Here is a 10064-nt window from a genome sequence, read left to right as displayed (position 1 = left end):
CTGTGTTTTTTAGCCTCCATGCATAATGCCTTTTTGTATGACCAAACAACTAAATCTTTGTTTCATCAGTCCACAGGACCTTCTTCCAAAATGTAACTGGCTTGTCCAAATGTGCTTTTGCATACCTCAGGCGACTCTGTTTGTGGCGTGCTTGCAGAAACGGCTTCTTTCGCATCACTCTCCCATACAGCTTCTCCTTGTGCAAAGTGCGCTGTATTGTTGACCGATGCACAGTGACACCATCTGCAGCAAGATGATGCTGCAGGTCTTTGGAGGTGGTCTGTGGATTGTCCTTGACTGTTCTCACCATTCTTCTCTGCCTTTCTGATATTTTTCTTGGCCTGCCACTTCTGGGCTTAACAAGAACTGTACCTGTGTTCTTCCATTTCCTTACTATGTTCCGCACAGTGGAAACTGACAGGTTAAATCTCTGAGACAACTTTTTGTATCCTTCCCCTGAAAAGCTATGTTGAATAATCTTTGTTTTCAGATCATTTGAGAGTTGTTTTGAGGAGCCCATGATGCCACTCTTCATAAGAGAATCAAATAGGAGAACTACTTGCAAGTGGCCACCTTAAATACCTTTTCTCATGATTTGATACACCTGACTATGAAGTTCAAAGCTCAATGAGGTTACAAAACCAATTTAGTGCTTCAGGAAGTCAGTAAAAAGTAGTTAGGAGTGTTCAAATCAAGAAAATGATAAGGGTGCCCATACTTTTGCACCGGTCAAATTTTGTTTAAATGCAGATTGCACATTTTCTGTTAGTACAATAAACCTCATTTGAATCCAGAAATATAACTGAGTCCATCAGTTATTAGATATATGAAACTGAAATAGCTGTTGCAAAAACCAAAATTGTTATAAAGAAAAAAGGTTAACATTAATAGGGGTGCCCAAACTTTAACATATGACTGTATATGTATTTATGTAGTATGTATGTATGTATGTATGCATGTATGCTGTCTGAATGTAGTATATATGTTGTATGTATGTATGTTGTATGAATATAGTCTATATGAAGTATGTATGTAGTATGTATGTATGTTGTATGAATGTTGTATATATGTAGTATGTATGTAGTATGTATCAATGTTGTATATATGTAGTATGTATGTATGTAGTATGTATGCAGTATGGATGTTTTTTTTTTTGTTTTTTTTTTAAATTCAACACATTAGCCGGATGATGGGACTACTACTGTCCCATCATTGGCTAATGTGTCAATCACTGTCATTGTAGCTGGCATCGCCCGATGGGACTTGTAGTCCCATCGGACGATGCCTGCACACACACAAGACCCCCAGCAGGCCCGCACAGACCCGCGGCAGCCGGCACAAGCCCCCGGCAGGCCCGTACAGACCCCCGGCAGCCGGCACAGACCCCCGGCAGGCCCATACAGACCACCGACAGCCCGCACAGACCCCCGGCAGGCCCATACAGACCCCCGGCAGCCGGCACAAGCCTCCGGCAGGCCCGTACAGCCCCCGGCAGCCGGCACAAGCCCCCGGCAGGCCCGTACAGACCCCCGGCAGCCGGCACAAGCCCCCGGCAGGCCCGTACAGACCCCCGGCAGCCGGCACAAGCCCCCGGCAGGCCCGTACAGACCCCAGGCAGCCGGCACAAGCCCCCCGGCAGGCCCGTACAGACCGCCGACAGCCGGCACAGACCCCCGACAGGCCCATACAGACCACCGACAGCCCGCACAGACCCCCGGCAGGCCCGTACAGACCCCCGGCAGCCGGCACAAGCCCCCCAGCAGGCCCGTACAGACCCCCGGCAGCAAGCACAAGCCCCCGGCAGGCCCGTACAGACCCCCAGCAGCCAGCACAAGCCCCCGGCAGGCCCGTACAGACCCCCAGCAGCCGGCACAAGCCCCCGGCAGGCCCGTACAGACCCCCGGCAGCCGGCACAAGCCCCCGGCAGGCCCGTACAGACCCCCGGCAGCCGGCACAAGCCCCCGGCAGGCCCATACAGACCCCCGGCAGCCGGCACAAGCCCCTGGCAGGCCCGTACAGACCCCCGGCAGCCTGCACAAGCCCCCGGCAAGCCCGTACAGACCCCCGGCAGGCCCGCACAGACCCCGCCCACACACACAGACATGCACAGTGTCCACCCACGCACCGGCCACACTCTTCCCCCCTCCCAAACTGGATGTGCAAGTAAAGAAAGGGGTTTTTTTAATTCCGATATTTCTGTCCCATTGACTTGAATGGGACTTCCGGTATCGGAATCGGCGATACCCGATACTTTTTTGGGTATCGGGCCGATCCAATCCGATCCGATATTTCTCAATATCGGATGGTATCGCTCAACACTAGTTAGGGTGCTGCACAATGCATAGGCAGAGACAAATGACCAAAAAGGAGAAAAAGACCCCAGCATATAGATCGCACAACCAAGACAATGAGGTATATGATCAATACATATCAATTTTATTAGAAGACAAAAACACACAATAAAATCACACCCCCGGTCCCAGGACCACCTTCCTCTGATGACCTGACCCCTGACATTGCATGTTGGACTGCTTCTTATGGTGACCCCATCTTTTACCATTTTCTCATGTTTTTTGTGGCATCCTTATATATCTTTCTGCCGGTAGTTATTCCTTTTCAGTCCAGACTTGCTGTCCATCCCTATATTGGATGGTCTCCAGGTCCCTCTTTTACCAGGGTTCCCTATAGGGCCCCTCTTATTTTATGTGGCCTTTTTATGGAGTGTGTGTTGGTGTATTACTCTCTCTACTCCTACAGTGGATGGCTACTTTACCTATGGTGCCTCCTGGTCTCTTGATATCCATTTTTTAGTGAGCAGCTGTGTGTCACATTTTTTTTTCTCTGGGGACGCCCATATTTAGGGTTGTTGGGTCGTGTTCTATGTATTATTATGTACATTTTGTCTAATTACACATCTCTTACTAGTGATGTCTGTTTATTAGGGTTCATTGTCTGACCTGTTTGGGACATTTGGGGGTGTGCCTTGCTTTTTTTAAATGTTTTTATTGTGTGTTTTTGTCTTCTAATAAAATTGATATGTATTGATCACATACATCATTGTCTTGGGTGTGCGCTCTGTATGCTGGGAAGTGATACCTTTATTGGCTAAACAGATAAATTATATTTGCAAGCTTTCAAGGCTCAGAAGGCCCCTTCATCAGGCCTTGAATACTTTTCTCAATTTTTGGGGGGACATAAGTATTTACATCTATTTTTCTTTCTAACACGGTACCACACTATTATTTTTTATTGTACATCGTAACTTAAAACTATAAAATTCTTCCTATGCTAGTATATCATTAGTTAGAGAAATAGTAAAAGTCAGGTAAATAATACTGAGTAAATTATTGGAATTTTTCTGTTTGCTGCAAATGAGCCTGATACTGAATTTATCATATTTCCTCTATACAACTCATCCACCGACTGTATCACTCACACTCAATGGCTCCATGCTTTCCAAAGCATAACAAGTCTACTGCCTTTGGATAACCTTTTATTGCCCATGTCTTTCAAATCATGTATCTAAGCCCTTACCATTTTTTGCCATCCCAATCTCAAACACCACTCTCAAATCTGTTCTTTCCTAAACCTCACATAAATGCTAATGTTTACTCTTATTATTCCTCCTTCCACTACAAACTGCCATCTAATATTTGCATCTCTTCAATCCACCTCAATTCTGCTGCTCCACCTTTCCTCCTGTGGTTCTCTCTTTATCCAATTCAGTTCATTTTTTTTACTTGTATAGTGTCATAAAATTGACTATCTACTGATTGTGATTGCTATGCACATTGTACTAAACACGGGCTAAAAGAATCTAAGTATGAATAAACTACAAAAAACACACTCAGTTCTTGTACAGACTAAAATATCCAGTAATGCAGGCCCTAGCATGTTCAGCGTAACCTGGATATCCGCTGCAGGTAAAACTATAGATGACCACTCGGACCTAGCTCCCTAAAAGGCCATCAAGTGTATCTCATACCTCCTAAGGAGCCGAGGGAGAGTGCAGCATAAAAAAGAACCCCAGCAGTACACTTATCTGACTGGCCTAGATACTCTGGAAGAAGGAACAGAACTCCAAACAGAATTCACTAAAGACTGTCACCAACAGAGGAGACCATCACTGGGAAGGTTTAAATAGTAGCACCTGCAGTATGATAGGACAGGCTAGATAACAAATGAAAAACATCTGCTGTCCGAAAGGAATGGACAAAGGCAAAAGGTAATCAGCACCCAGACAGCGTTGGAACCTGCTATGGCTCAGAGGACAAAGACCCCGATAGAAGAGCGCAGGACTACCGGATCAAATCCCAAGGCATGACAGGAGCATGAAATGAGCCACTGGACCTGCTGAGATCCCCATTCTTTGACGTTGCTGCCACAACTTTTTCATCAGACTATCCTAATGCAGATTTTCCACATTAACCTGGGAGTTGTCCTCCTGCTGTAAAGCTTCCACTTAGCCAAGTTCTGCAGCTGGTATCTGACACGCCTGGAACTAAAACTTGCTCTACTTCAAACTCCTTATCCTCCTCTAAAACCTTCTCAATAATGTCCTGAGGGCTAGGTATTCCATCAAACCTTTTAAGCAGAGAGGAATGAAAGGAATTATTGATTCTCCATGCCACAGGGAGCTGGAGTTAAGCATTTTAACTACCTTATACAGACCTACAAACTTGGGAACAAATTTTCTAGATGGTACTTTGAAATGTACATTTTTTGAGGATAACCACACAAATTATCTTACCCTAACAATAGGAACCCTCCTACATCCATGGTCCGGTCATAAGTCACCAGAAGAACTTTTTCAACCTCTTCCCATACCTTAATTAATCATGAAGAAAATTTCTCCTCCTCTGGTACAGATGACTGCAACCCCCAAAAATTCCCAAACACAGGATGAAAACTTCCACAGCAAAAATAAGTGAGGTTCCGGTAGCTGTAATTATTGAAAGCAAACCAGCAAGAGGTATAAATTCAACCCAAATTTCTGATTAAATGAAACAAAACATCTTAATTACTGTTCAACCTCTTGAGTCATTCTCTCTGTCTGCCTATTAGTCTCAGGGTGGTAGCCTGAGGAGAACAAAAGCTATACCTAATCTGGAGCAAAAACTACATGAGAAGCTGACCAACAACTGAACCCCTCTGTAAGAAATAATGTTCTTAGGAACACCATATAATTTAACGATCTGCAAGATGAAAAACACAACCAGACCATTATCTGTCGGCATTTTCTGCAGTGGGACCAAATGCTGAAATGGCACATCACCACCCACGCTACCTGAACTAGGCAGATCTGTGTCGAAATCCATGGATAAGTGTGTATAGGGCTGAGACAGGATCTCATTAGGCAAGAGAAAACCCACGGAGTTTGACAAGAGGCTTTGGCCTTGGCGCAAACTCTGCACTTCCAGAAATAATCATCAATGACTTTATGAGCGTTTTGCCACCAAAAGGACCTAGCTATAGGTGTCTAGGTGGCTGAAGAACCCGGAAGGCCTGCCAACACAAAATAGTGTACTTTGTTAAGAAAACCATCCTGAATGCGTTGTCTGAGATCAATCCCAAAAGCACCTACCACCACTCCTTCACTAAAAATTTTCACAGGATTCTCATCCCTCAATTCCAGAACAAAGCTACCTGACAATGCATCAGGTTTAACATTTAGATCCAGGGAGATAACTCATTGAAAAGTCAAATTGAGCAATACAAAAGAGCCCATCAGGCTTGTCTAGTATTAAGGCATTTCTCAGCATCAACATACAACAGGTTTTATGATCCGTAAACACCGTTACCGTATGTCTAGCTCCCTCCAACCAATGTCTCAATTCTTCAAATGCTCTCTGAACCACCAAGAGTTCTCGGTTCACAATATCATAGTTATACTCGGCGTATGGAAAAAAAAGTACAAAGAAGAAGATAGCCATATCTCTTTTGCAAGAGAATGGCACCCATCTTCAGAGAAGAGGTGTCCATCGCCACCATAAAAGGCAAGTCAACCTCGAATTGACTACGAACAGGAGCCTTCAAGAAGGCTGTCTTCAGAGCAGCAAAAGCGTTCACAGCCTCATTAGACCAGGATGAGAAATCGGTACCCTTTCTGGTCATATCGGTAAGGGGTTTAACTATGACTGAGAAATTCTTAATGAATTTTTGGTAATTGTTAGCAAAGCCTAAAAACGTCTGCAGCGCTTTAAGGTTGGTGAGTTTTACAAAATCCAGGACAGTCTGTACCTTAACGGGATCCATATGAAATCCTGATACCGAAACCAAATGACCCCCCCCCCAAACAAATCTATTGCACCTCAAACTGGCATTCATCCAGTTTGGCAAATAAATGATTGTCACGAAAAATTTGAAGAACCAGTTGAACATGCTTCTGATGCTCCTCACAAGAACGCAAGTAAATCAATTTATCATCCAAGTGAATAACTACAAATCTACACACTAGCGGACAATGTAATTACTGATGTTCTGAAAAACCACCTAGGCATTTATCGACCCACACAGCATCTCGAAATTCTCAAATTGACCCTCTTGTGTTTTTAAGGCCATTTTCCACTTATCCCTCTGACGGAACACATATGAGGTTATATGCTCCCCTCAGACAACTTAGAAAGTCATATAGCTCTCATTCATTGAATAAAAAGGTCAGGTATAAGAAGCAAAGGATAAGGATATATGACCATAATCATATCAATCTCCCTAAAATCCATGCAAGGAGGCAAACCTCTATCTTTTTTTTTTACAAATAAAAACTCCACAGCGACTGGAGAGGTGGATGAACATATGCTCCTTGGCCAGACTCTTTTGAATATATTCTTTCAGTGCATCTATTTCTGGAAGCATTTTGGCATCAGGTATGAATTTGATCGCGCAATCGTACGGTCTATGCGGAAGAAGGATACAACACTCGGTCTCAGAAAGCACATGCTCAAAATCCTGAACGAACACTGGAAAATGAGATCTCACAGATGCCGAGGACTTCGATAAACAAGTAGATAAGCAAAAACTTCCTCAAACCTAATCTCACGAGTCTCCCAATCAATTGTAGGGTTGAGTTTAACTAACCAGGGCATACGTAAAACTAGTTTAGCAGGTAAGAAAGGAAAAACTATCAATTAAATGAATTCTGTGTATAATGCTCCCACTCTCATGCATACTTTCTCGACCTTTAGGCTGTGTGCCCACATTGCGTTTTTTAAGCGTTTTTGCAGCGATTTTAGGCGCAAAAATGCTTAAAAAACTTATACTGAATGCACCCCATTCATTCCTATGGCATTCCGCACATGCTGTGCTAATGATGCGTTTTTTTCCGCGGCAGAATCGCATCACGGAAAAAAATGCAGCATGCTCATTCTTTTTGCGGAATCGCCACGATTCTGCGAAGAATTGCCGCGATTCTGCAGCCATAGGAATGCATGAGATCCGCTTAGTTCCCGCATGTGGCTATGCCCACCATGCACAAAGTGAGCGGCTCATGTGCGGATGGTACCCACGGCCTGGAGGAGAGGAAACTGTCCTCCAGACCCTGGGTACCATATCCCTGTAAAAAAAAGAATCAAAAATTAAAAATCGGGTTATATTCACCTTCCGGCGTCCCGTCCAGCCTTCCCGGGCCTCAGCGACGCTCGCGTTCCCAGTAATGCCTTGCGAGTCCTTTGATGATGTCATGGTCCCGCGATACTGTAGCAGTCCCTATTCCTCGCGAGACTGCTACAGCAACGCGAGACCTCATGTCATCAATGGTCTCGCAAGGCATTACTGGGAATGGGAGCATCGCTGAGGCCCGGGAAGGCTGCGCAGGACGTCGGAAGGTGAGAATATCACGATTTTTTAATTTTTTTTAGTATTTTTAACATTCTATCTTTTACTATTGATGCCGCATAGGCAGCCTCAATAGTAAAAAGTTGGTCACACTTGTCAAACACTATCTCGGGAAAAACGCGATAATAACTGCGAAAAACTCGCGCAGAAAACGCGCAGAAAAAAACGCGCATTTTCTGGGAAGGAGTCCGGTTTCAGGTGTCAGGTTTTAAACGCTACGTGGGCACATAGCCTAAATGTCACATGACTTTAGGGGAGAGTTTCTAATTGCTGATACTTAAAAATACCCAAGGAAAGAAAACGTGCCAGGAGCAAATTAATACTTAAGTATTAATAAGAAAAAAATCAAATTTTATTTAGACAGAAGACTAGAATTTGGTGAGTGAGCTGATCAGGGAAAAATTCACAGATAATAATAATAATAATAATAATAATAAATTTTATTTCTATAGCGCCATTATTTCTATATGTCGTCCAGTTCTGGTATGACACTATTAGCAGACATTGAAGAGATGAAGGAAATAACAGGGTATCTAGAATATTCATCAATTGTTACTAGAATGTATTGGCCATTTGGTAATGGTCTATATATGTCGACTGCCACTTCCTCCCAGACAGCAGTGGGTAATGGAGACATTTGTAGTGGCTCTAAATTTGATGATGGAGTAATTATTTAACAAGTGGAGCAGTGTCTAATCTTCTCTTCCACCAATTGATCCATATTTAGGAACCACACTTTTTCTCTGAGTAACTTTTTTGTGCTAACAATTCCTAGATGACCTTTGTGTGCTATCTGTATGACTAAGTTGCGCAAAGCATTAGGTACAGCCAGTTTGGTACCTCAAAGGATGTGGTGCTCTTCAGTGACTGACAATTCCTCACGTACATTTGAAAATAGTTTTAATTCCTTCAGATCAATCCCAGAATCATGATATTTTTCCTTTTGAATTTCATGCCACCTTCGATTTTGGATGATTTGTATTAAGGCAGAGTGTCTTGTCACTTGTTGTATTCACAAACTGATCAACAGAAAGTGCTTTTGGCACGGCGTGAGCTGCAGCAAATTGTATGTATTCTTCCATGGAAGAATGCCCAGGCATATCATCATTCACAGGATGTCTTGAAAGATAATCAGCCGGATTGCTATATTTTCCATGTTTGTGAACAATTTTGTAATTGTAGTCTTGTAGATGTAGACCCCATTGTTCGATCCGTACAGGCATTTTAGCTCAGGGATTTCCAAAAATTGTAAGGAGAGCTTGATGATCCGTGACAATGGTGAAGGGAGCTCCAAAGAGAAATAAGTGAAAGTGTGCACATCCCCAGACAACTGCCAAGCTTTCTTTTTCAGGTTGTGAATATTTTCTTTCAGTGCTTGTTAGGCTTTTGCTTGCATAAGAAATGATGTGGGGACTTTGATTATCATCCTTGTATTGTGCTAAAATAGCACCCAATCCCACAGGATTGGCATCCACAATCAGTTCAGTTCGATGAGTTGGATCAAAATAGGCCATGGTGGTTGTTGAGCAGAGTTAATTTTTAATTGTGTCAAAAGAGACCTGACAGTCCTGGGACCATTGAAAGACACGGCTATGTTTTGTAAGTTCCCTTAATGGAGTGCTGATTGTTGAAAAATTGGAATGTATCTAGCACAGTAGCTGGCCATTCCAAGAAAATACCAAGCGCACTTCACTGGTATTCTGTGGAATTGAGGCTGCTCGGGGGGCGGGGCCTAGCCTCAATTAGCCTCAATTATCCTGCACAGAGCCCGAACCAGCTAATTCCTTTACCAGGATCAGATGTCTGAAGGTCCCAGGAGTCAGGGGCGAGCTTCTGCCAGACTCAGAGACAGACATGGGCCGCAAAAGGCAGAAAGATGCCGGAGCCTGCAGCAGTGCCTCAGTCCAAGATGGTGCTGTGAGAGAGGAGGAGGCGGTAAGAAGAAACACAGCCTATGCACAGAGGCTGGAAGTCTCAGCCCAGCTGAACAGGTATGTGAGGGGCATGGAGACAGACGAAGAAGGAAATGGAGGGAGTGAGAAGCACAGAGATGAGGAGGAAGACGATGAGGAGATGCCTGTGCTGAATGCAGAGCTGGAGCAGGAGGAAGAGGGGGATGGTGACACTGTGCAGTCAGCTGAAAGTGCAGATGTAGCAGAGCCCACCCTGTGGGATGTATTCCAAGCTGTCTTATACTGCAAGACTGCTTTAACTGCTCTGACAAAACTGGT

The sequence above is a fragment of the Dendrobates tinctorius genome, unplaced genomic scaffold (genome assembly GCF_039654945.1).
Source record: "Dendrobates tinctorius isolate UK_male_01 unplaced genomic scaffold, ASM3965494v1 ptg000089l, whole genome shotgun sequence".
Taxonomy (NCBI): Eukaryota; Metazoa; Chordata; class Amphibia; order Anura; family Dendrobatidae; genus Dendrobates; species Dendrobates tinctorius.
The sequence above is the reverse complement of the archived record's forward strand: the minus strand, read 5'-3'. Positions refer to the sequence as shown.